Source organism: Oryctolagus cuniculus, chromosome 14 (assembly GCF_964237555.1).
Source record: "Oryctolagus cuniculus chromosome 14, mOryCun1.1, whole genome shotgun sequence".
NCBI classification, from domain to species: Eukaryota; Metazoa; Chordata; class Mammalia; order Lagomorpha; family Leporidae; genus Oryctolagus; species Oryctolagus cuniculus.
In genome coordinates, this window is record NC_091445.1 from 80,641,064 (window position 1) to 80,652,277 (window position 11,214).

The following is an 11,214-nucleotide window of genomic DNA, read 5'->3' on the forward strand; positions in this document are numbered from 1 at the left end:
GTCCTGGCATTAATCAGTTACAGAATTAAACATGAAATTTGAAATATAATAAACGCCATAAAGGAGAACAATATGGTAAATGATTGTTTTGGAAGAACTGTGAAGGCTTCACTGGCTGAAGTAAGTTGAATTAAGATCTGAAGTAGGAATAGGTGCTCTTATTTTGGGCGGAGAAATGGCAAACACAGAGGTCCTTGCATAAGAAGACATTTGATTGGTAACAAAGTGTGTCTACCCCACTGAAACTATGAATAACTTCATTTCTCCAGATCTGTTGACGTTGGATATGTCAGCTACTGTTTATGACAGTTTCTGAGAGGTTAACGTAAGTATGGGCTTCTTTTTTTATAAAAAAAGATTTATTTTTATTTATATGAAAGCTGCTGAGACAAAGAGCGAGCGAGCGAGCGAGATCTTCCATCCACTGGTTCACTCCCCAAATTGCCACAACAGCAAGGGTTGGGCCAGGGTGAAGCCAGGAGCCAGGAGCTTCTTCAGGTTCTTCTACGTGGGTGGCAGGGGCCCAAGCACTTGCGTCATCTTCTGCTCCCTTCCCACCACGTTAGTGCATAACTGGATCAGAAATGAAGCAGCATAGACTCAAACCAGAAGCCAGCATTGCAGGCAGTGCTTTACCTGCTAAACCACAATGCTGGCCTCAAGCATGCATTTATTCAACCCTCTGCTACCTATCATCATTGTACTATCTATTATTTTTCATAAGGCCAGCCTTCAGTATTTCTCAGTGTTTATTATCTTTCTTCGGTATCTACAACAGAAACTCATGGTGAGAGGCTACCTGATTTCAGTAAAGACCCTAGATACTGAAGATCAGACAAGAACTTGGTCCTTGATATAACTGAAAGACTCCAGAAGATAAGAATGATTCCAAGTGGTGATAAAACAAAAATGTGTATAGAGAGGACTCCAAACTTTTGCTTTGTGGTTTAATGATTTAAAACTGTGTCCAAGGTATTTGCTGTCTGCCTGCTAGGTAAATAGCAATCACAACAGAGAACAACAAATGTGGTTTTCTCATTATGAACCCAGAGCAATCTCATCAAATTAAAAGGTATGCTTTTCTAATTATATTCAAAGAGAAGGGTTGCAAGTAAATTACTCCAAAACACCAATTTCATTTTTGGCAAATCCTCCAGCATTTAAATGGGTCAATGTATGTATTTATCAGGGCTGCATTTTGAATGCTTATCTTGGACCTTCAACCAGAAGTAGAGATGTTCTGAATATCTCGGAAATGAGGTAGTTATGTCAGAAAATCCTGATACCAAGACCCAATTCTCTCATTCTTTTGGATACATTCTCTTGTCACCAACAAGGGGGATTGCACTTGGACTGGTATCCCAGGATATTGAGCTGATGTTGAGACTTGGTCAGGTTGGGCTGGCTTTAGAGTTGCATCTATAACAAATGAGGTCTAAAAGCAGCATATGAGGGAGAAATTGAAATGCCAACTTAGTTATCGATCCTAAATATTAGGTACATGTGAGACATCTAAATCTAACTCAAGTAACCAAATGAGAGCAAGAGGCTAAATATTGGATACAGGAAATACTGTGTAGAGGGATTCCCCAAGCTGGAGAGTGCAGCTCCTTTTAATAGAATATGCACCACCTTCAGCACTAAAGGCAAGGCACTGTTAAGAGTCAGGACTGAGGCTGCGATGCTGGCAGTCTTTCAATGAATGGTGGTTCTGTAGCTGGCCATTCAAATGGACTGTTGTAGAAAACATCCATGGCTCTGAGCTATTACGCTAATCTCACACTTCACAAAGTGCAGGAAAGCTGTTGGAAATGCACCCACTACATGATCAAGTATTCTATTCGCATACACCATGGGGAAAATACTCTCCTGAGTAACTCATTTTTTCACTTACTGATATGTGGATGTTGACTAATAGTTTCTTTCCTTGGAGTAGCTGACAGGAAGCTCAGAGCCAAATATCTGATTCATTTCTACAAATTACCCAGGACTCACTAACATGCATTTTTGCTTTCATATTTAATATTCTCTTCTCTTCCTTGATGGCCTCATCTTTACCTTGTTCTACTAAATTGTTTTATGACACAATGCTTTGCATTTTCCCAGAAGCAAGAGAAAATCAGGGTATAAATAAAATACACTAACAGAATTAAGCTGAAAATAATTTTATCAAAAGGGGAAGTATGTGATTTTTATGTATTATGATAGTAGAACATGCTAAGTTTAAAGAAAATCAAATTAGAACAAGAACATAGAGCAGAGAGTCAAAGACCTCACAAATATTAACTCTTCACACACCTATAGCACTTCAGTGGTTCTTCCCATCTAGGGAGGAGATATATAAAGCTTGCACCACACATGCAGAACTGAATGTACAGGCACACACATATAGCTATATAATCTTATACATGTAAATATAAGCATACATGAAAACATGAGAGAATGGTACCATTTGTGGAAGCTATTCTCTAAGTTGCTTTTTTTTCTCCACAAAAACAACTCATAGAGTTTGTAATTACATTTCAACACATACAGCTCTCTCTCCTTTGTTGCAAATATGACATCATGTATTTTACCAGTTCTCTTCTGAAAGATATTTGGGTGTTTTCCAAATGTTTACTGTTACATGCAATGCTATAACATAGCACTTCTTTGCTCACTTAATCATATTAAGTTCTGAGGCATAGAATTATTGGATCAAAGGCAAGCACATTTAAACTGTTAATACATATTATTTGATTAACCACAATTTTTTTCCTAATTTACACTCCTCACTAAAATGTATACAAGGTTCTATTTCTGCACAGCCTCTCCAGATCTTTGAATTATTTCTTTTCCCAAACAGGTGAAAAATTAAAATTAAATAACACTAATATTTTAGTCTTTATTTCTTTTTTCACCAGATGAAAAAATTTTTTAAATGCAATAATGCCCTTTTTAAAAAGATTTACTCACTTGACAAGTAGAGTTACAGAGCAATGGGGGGGGGAGGGAGGAGAGGGGGCAAGGGAGGAGTGGGAGAGAGAGGGAGAGGGAGAGAAGGGGAGAGAGAAAGAGATATCTTCCACCCACTGGTTTACTCTCCAGATGGTCACAATGGCCAGCACTGGGCTGCACCAAAACCATGAGATGGGAGCTTCTTCCAGGTCTCCCTCATGGATGGCAGGGGCCCAAGTACATGAGCCATCTTTCAGTGCTTTCCCAAGCACATTAGCAGGGAGCAGGACTGGACGTGGAACAGCTGGGACTCCAACTGGCACCCATGTGGGATTCCAGGGTCACAGATGACAGATTAACCTTCTATGTCACAGCACAGGTCCCACTGATTTCCTTTCTAAAGTGAGTTTTTTCATGTTCTATGCCTACAAAAGTTTTTCCTTTAAATTTTGAGTCTTTTTTGTTTCATTTAAATGTTCTTTATTATGGTGTAAGAATATTTTTATTTCAATAAACAATCATAAAGAATTTATTCCATTCTTATTGAGTTAGAATGCTGCCCTTACTAAATCCTAAACAGAAATACATACGTGAATCTCATTCTTAATCATTTATTCATTTCCACTAAACTACTGGTTTAATATTAAATTAATTTATTTACAATGACAGCTTATATAGTATGTTTTGATGTCTTATAAGGGAAAATAGCTTGTTCAGTTTTGCATAATGCTCTTAACTATTCTTATACATAATTAAATTAAATTTTAAGTCAAGTAAGCCCTTAAAATCATACTGGGACTATGATATCTTTAAGAAATCCCATGGTCTTGGTCTGAAACGTTGTATTTCCCTAAAATCTCCCCTCAAACTACTAACAATCAGCCATCCTATGAGACTGTTACTGCATCAGAATCATTTCTTCTTGTAACTGTCACCTTTGTGAATTAGCCAATGCTGTAGCTAACTTTAGAACACAGTGTTATAAATTTTGTGGACATGGATTTATTGGAAGCTGAGGAATATTCTCCTTAACATATGCATCTACCACAAAATGTAATAAATCTGCTAAATTAGAAGGGGGGCTTTATTCGATCAGGATATTTTCATTTTGATGCTATTTTCTCACAAGCTGAATCAAAACTGCTATCTCTATTCATTATCAATATAATTTCCCTTTACCCTCATAGTCATAATTTTAAATTATGGTTTCTTCTCATTCTATACCAAAAGACACTTACAGTATAATCAAAAAATCACCAGTGTATGAAATTTAATGTTCAAGCTCAAGTTCTATCTTTAAATATGGACAGATGTCTCATTTTTCTTTTCTGAGAATCAATATTCCCTTTCATCACCTATGAAATGAGGAAAATATCACTAGCTCTGCTCGCTTCGTAGAGATTATTAAGGAAATCAAATATATCCTATTTGAGGCAGCACAGACTGAAGAGGCAAAGTTTCCTTATAATTCCCACATCCAAAACTTCATCAGGTACTGAGGACCTATATGACTACAAAGCTACATGGTGTGAGGACGGAAGGTACCTACCTTGTAAGAGAGATATAACATCAAATTGCAATTGGTAGTCATTATAGTACAGCTACAAAGGCACTTCAAACTATAACATAAAGAGCCCTGTTTCACAAAATGAATTTAATCATAAACATTCCACAAAGGAAGCCAAAAAATCATGGAAAATGCAATTAAATATGGGTTCATCTGGGTGTAAAATTTTTGTGAAATCCACACATGTTTTTTTTTTTCATATCCTTTCCACACAGTCTGAAAAAAAAATGGTTGGCACCAAAATAACACACAAAATGGCACACTTTTACTGCCATTTTTCATGAACTTTTTGAAGGTTTCTCATCTGTACAAAGTGCCATTAGAAAGTCCAGCAGAAAAGCATTCCCTCCTCTTGGAGGAACAGATCCACAAGAGTGGTAACATGGAACTGAGTTTCATAGATGCCTCAGAAAGAGGTGTGAAGAGGCCTGATGATCTTACCAAAGGCCAAGAACTTGAGTGTGGTCATCTCCTGGGATTTAGGTAGAAGTATAAAGAGCAAGGTCTTCTATGAGAAGGCTACCATTCTGAAGAATGAGACTAAGAAATTTAGATTTTTATCTGTAGGCAAAAAGAAATTATTCTTGTATTTCAAAGAGCCAGTTTTACTGGTGACCTGGAGTGTAAAATAAATTAGAGTGGGGAGAGATTGGAGCTGGAGCCCACTTAGAGGCTATTGCGATTGTTTAGTGCCAACAGCTGAGAAGTACTTGAACTAAGGAAGTGGCAATGGGAAAACACAGGAGCTGTTTCTCGGGCAGATTCTACAGAGCTTGGTGATCTCTGAGACTCAGGGTTAAGGGAGAATTAGAATCTGATGATATCAATGCTCTTAGATAAGATGGGTGGTAATACCACACACTGAGATAGCTCCCTATCCATAGATGCTTATTTAGCAAATCTTTTTTCTCACTTAATCTCCAGAGTAGTGGGGTGAGGCTCATGGCAACAGTGCCATGTGTGTGTATGGAGACAAGCCAATTTCGTGGATAAGTTTTTAAAAATAAGGTAGAATGCCCTCTTCCCTGGGAGAAACTAGATTTCCTATTTTTAAATGTAGAAAAATGTTCCTGAGGGTAAAAATAACCACAACATCTTTTGAAACATAATACAGTGCTATTTGGTATAATCCCTTAGCAACATTGCTGTTATGAGCCAGGACTAGCAGCATGTAAGTTACAGACTCACATATTGCATATTTTTAAACAAGGAAACTAAGCTGTGAGAAGGACACAATTTTACACACGTTAGATTTGAGACGTTTGGATAATCAACAAAACTTTGCTAACAGGGTATAGTTGTTGTAGGTGATTAATTTCTATGATGCTTAGGAACAAAGCTCAAAACATTCCTCCAAATCCACACTGAAATGTTCAGGTAGAAATTGGTGACCATCTACCAGTGTGTGTGTGTGTGTGTGTGTGTGTGAATGCATTCAAACTATAAAGGGAATATCTTCTTTTTTTTTTTTTAACGATGGATTTTTTTATTTGAGAGGCAGAATTACAGAGGCACAGAGAGAGAGAGAGAGAGAGAGAGAGAGAGAGAAGTCTCCCATCTGCCGGTTCACTCCCCAGATGACACAACAGCCAGAGCTGTGCTGATCCGAAGCCAGGAGCCAGGGGCTTCTTCAGGATCTCTCACAAGTGTGCAAGGGCCCAAGGACTTGTGCCATCTTCTACTGCTTTCCAAGGCCACAGCAGAGAGCTGGATCAGAAGTGGAGCAGCAGGAGCTCGAACTGGTACCCATATGGGATGCCAGCACCACAGACTTTACCCGCTTTGCCACAGCACTGGCCCCTCTTATTTTCTGAAGTCATCTCTCTCACACTAATATTTTCAGATCCTCTTTACTCACAAATGTTTTTAAAATCATTTCCAAACTCTTGGTTTTAGGCAATGGCCTGCAAGATGAGGATGGTGACTGTTAAAAGAAAGCCACAATGTGGAAAATGTGAAATAGTTGTCAGGAGATATGAAGGGTAAAAGTTGTCATTCTGATTCTGCCAGAGAACTGGTTAAGAAACATAACTCTTCAAGACACATAACTCTTCCTACAAATGTAAAAGGTGGGCCGTGTTGAGCAAGGTTAACCTCTGTCTAAATTCCTCTCTTTATTGATGTTCCATGGTCTTGGAGAAGTGCTTCATGCGTACATTTCTGGTTACTTATTTCCCTGCTATCACCTCATGAATGTTCAACTGAAACAATGTTGTCCAATAAAATAAGAGGGACCAGTGTTGCAGGCCACTGCCTGCAACGCCACCATCCCATATGGGCACAGGTTCATGTCTTGGCTGCTCCACTTCCAATCCAGACCCCTATTAATGGCCTGGGAAAGTAGAAGATGACCCAAGTACTTGGGCCCCTGCTACCTAAGTGGGAGACCCAGAAGCTCCTGGCTCCTATCTTCCGTCTGTTTCAGCGCTGGCCACTGCAGCAATCCGGGGAGTGAATCACCAGATGGAAGATTTCTCTCTGTCTCTCCCTCTAACTCTGACTTTCAAATAAATAAATACATCTTTTTTAAAAAAGGGTAATATAAGAATTCATAGTGAATGTTCCATTCTTGGAGGGCATGTTTCTGTCCCTCTTTCTCTCCCACCTCCTCCTGCCTATCTCTTTCTATCCCCATGAAACAAGGAAGGTCTAATATTCCAGAACTAAAACTGTAAGGAAGAGAGAGATTCATGTTTCCCAGATTCATCAAAGTCTCAAAACACCCACTCTGATAAATCAACCTATCAAGGCCATCTTCTAGTAGTGGCAAATAAGGAAAGAAATGTTCAGATTAAGTTTTTAAAAATATCTAACATTTTTGGCATATATAGAAAGTATGAAATATATGATTACTTACATTCTTGCCACTTACATATCCTTAATGCTCTAACTTATTAAAATCCAAAGGTATCAACTATTTGTTATTGAATATTTAAAGAAAAGGTACTGTTTATAAAACTTCAGGGCCTTTGGCTCACTGACATAGACAGTTTGAAAGACTAATTTTTCAGTTAGTTATTTTGGTGATGTGTAACCCTAATTGTGAACTCAAATTACCATTACACCCTTTAATGAAGAACACACTGCACTAAAAATCTTCAGCAAAAACAATGCACGAATATCTTTTATTTACACAGAAATATCTTTGTTTTACCCAGAGTAGAAAAGTGAAAGTCTGATTTGTTTATTCTATAAATGTTACAATATACTCTTTCCTAATTTATCACATTAATGTATTTAAGAGGCTCGTGTTGAATAAGCATTCTAGAACGCACATGGACTTACATTTAGTGTGATTATAGTTAGCTGTTTTCATTCTCAGATACCTACATCAAATGTTACTTTCTTGATATTTACATCTCTGTCATCTTGAATGCTTTCACAGTATTCAGGAGTTACCTATGCTTTTTGAATTTCCAATTTTCACTTGTACTGAGAATTCCAGGGTACTTCAAGGGGTTCATGGAACAGAGAACGGAAGGGTAAGTTTTGGTGCTGCAAAAAATTTTTGAAATACATTCATGATGTTTTCATAATGTATATTTTCCAGAAACTTTGAGGACACTTCATATGATTTCCAAAATTTTGCACCAAAATAAAATTTATCTTCGATTCTATTTTTCCATGAACTTTTTGAAGTGTTATCATTAACAGCTCCTATCTACTCCAAAGACATCTTGTAAATAAGGAAAATATTTTGTTGTGTAGAGATAAATTAAAGAAATAATGAAGTAATTTATCAGTTCAGCTAAATTTATATTTTTGAGGCACTATTGGTTGAAGTGAAATTGGACTCAAACAGTTTTTAAAGGGCATCTTAGTGTTTTTCATATTTTATTTAGCACTCTTGCTAACATACAGATTCATTCCTCTAGTTATATTATTCTTTCCAATTTCTTCTACATTGAGATTAAAAAATAAATTTACCTTGTGAGACAGATACAATTTAATTCAAAATCTGCTTCATATATACATATTTTCAATGGGCTCAGAAGACCTATGAAAAGTTTAAGGTTTGCCTTCTTCTGGTTATATAAATTTTTCATTAAACCAAGATTCTTCTTTCCCATTGCTTTACAGACTGTAACTAATCCTCAGAATGCGGTCAAGATAATATCTGCAAATGCTACTGTACATGCTGGAAGTAGCTTTTTAAAAGACATATCTTCCTTAATAACCCATGGGCAATCATTCATCCAGACACCCATGAGGCTTTTACATACATTAACTTGACAGACAACCTAAAGCCCTCACTTAGATGGCAGTATGTGTGTGCATGTGAAATATGTGTGAAATGTGCTCTCGCACACATGGGCTCACTCACTGTACCTTTGTTTATTCCCTTTTAGAAGATCATTGGAAAAAACTGGAAATGTTTTGATGAGAGTTAATTTCTCTGAACACTGTTTCATATTCATAATCATATGCTCTCTACAAAGTCAACACATACACACACATTTTGCCTCAACTGTGGTCTTTAACATCAGTTTGTACTAGTCAGGATTTTTCTAAAGTTAAAATCTCTCGCCTGACGGCTCACTAGGCTAATCCTCTGCCTTGCGGCGCCGGCACACTGGGTTCTAGTCCCGGTTGCCCCTCTTCCAGGCCAGCTCTCTGCTGTGGCCAGGGAGTGCAGTGGAGGATGGCCCAAGTCCTTGGGCCCTGCACCCCATGGGAGACCAGGATAGGTACCTGGCTCCTGGCTTCGGATCAGCACGGTGCACCAGCCACGGCGGCCATTGGAGGGTGAACCAACGGCAAAGGAGGACCTTTCTCTCTATCTCTCTCTCTCACTGTCCACTCTGCCTGTCAAAAAAAAATCTCTTATTGCTTCGAGAAGTTTGTAAAATATTTCATTTAAAAAAAGAATTTAAACCATATTCCAATTTTGATTAATTTTAGCTTTATGTCCTGGCATATCAATAAATATAAGCTACATGTTTGCTTTCATTTGTTTTTTGATGCTCTCAACATGCCCAGATTCTGTATCCATTTATTGTAGAAGGATCTGTGTTGGGGCAGGAAACCAGGGTTTCCTTCTCAGTTCTGGCACTCACGGACTTGTGATATTGCGGTCTTGTTGGTAAAATGGAGTTAACACCATCTCATCTCAGTGTTATTACAGGATTTCAATACATTGATCAATGGGAAATTTCATTGATAATCTTAAGGCACTGTTACTATTCTTTATGCATAATGAAGCTCATCTTCTAGCCCTCCTTACTGATACACTTGCCAAGTGTTTGCAAAAGCAACTCTATTAAGGAAAAGTATGATGCGTAATGTGTGAGCACAGGGGAAACATGTAAGTTATATAAAGACTTTTAAGTCCAAGAATCCTTAAATAGGATGACAATGATGTGTCAGATGAGCCATGGTGGAAGCTGTATGTAAATACTACACATCTTGATTTTCCTGTGAATCATTCGACTAAGGAATTCAAATAGATCAATTAATCAGGGCAGAAAGCATAGCAAAAAATAAATTCCAATCGTTGATGCAATACCTCTTTTGCAATTAGCTTATTTTTCTCTCCTCTACCCTCTCAGACATACTCATTTTATTAAAAAATGAAGTCAATTAAGAGATTCTACATAATCAATCAGCCCACGGATGAAGCTGAGATTCTTGTTCTTATTTAGTGTTGACAAGGGCTCAACCTCACATAATTTCTATTAACAACTCAAATATACAGACTGTCTTGTCTGCTTTTCGTCTCCCCAGGAGGACTCTGGTAGTACAGACAGGGCTTACCTAAGGGGGGGTGGGGCATCCACCTCCAGACAAAGGGGGAAAATGAAACTTTCATTTTCTGGATGTCTGCAACCCACACCAGTTGCCAGAGTTGAAATAGATCTAAACTGAGATTATTAACTACAGTTCTCCTTCTTTGCAGCCAACAGGCACAATGACATCACTAACATGATACCTAAGGTTGTGAGGAAGGCAAAAGCCTAAGAGCTTGTGTGCAAGCCTAAAGGATACGTACCCAAGTGGGTTGGATACTCTGCGTGGCTGAATTCCCTTCTCCACAATGTATGTAACACACATGGAGCAATATTCACGTGCAAAAAAAAAAAAAAAACAAGAAAAAAAAAAACCCTCAGAGAACGCCTTATTGTGATTTTCTGAAAAATCCAACCGACCAGCAATCAGAGTTGGATAAACACCACCAGTCCCAGGTTTTCCCATTTCCCGTAGCCAGCTCTGAGTTACTATTTCCCATCATCTTGCTACACGGCTAGGCTGAGCAGCACCGCTGCCTGCCCACGTCTGGGGGTAGATGATGGTGGTTGTGCTTTTTCATCAGACATTGCCAAGGATCATTAGCTCCTGAAACCGTGTGTGTGTGTGTGTGTGTGTGTGTGTGTGTGATGGGGGTGGGGAATGGAATCTGTGGCTTGGAGGGCCTGGGACAGCCAAGAAAGGAGCTGTTTCTGGGTTATCAGGAAAGGGACCAAAGGCAGGTCCAACGTTCACCTCTGTGACTTTAAAAATCTGGCACTGACTCCTAGGAGGAGCTGAAGTCGCCCTTTAAGCTACTCATTTCCTTGCAAAAGCAGCGGTCGACGTCTATGAAAACTCAGGGTTGACGTGCGGCGTCCCTGCCCTGTCTTCCGGAGCACTTTACGTTCAGAGGAAATCACTATAATCACATCTCCGCGTCTTGCCTGCTGCTAAAACGAGGTGCTTTCCTGCCAGAGTTCAGC

The 11,214-nt window shown here is 38.6% G+C and overlaps 1 protein-coding gene across 13 annotated transcripts in view; it reads right to left on the minus strand.

Annotated features, from left to right (window-relative positions):
- The window catches only part of PDE4D (phosphodiesterase 4D), a 1,654,385-nt gene that overhangs the window by 953,172 nt on the left and 689,999 nt on the right, over window positions 1–11,214 (minus strand). The gene's annotated exons all lie outside the window — the stretch shown is intronic.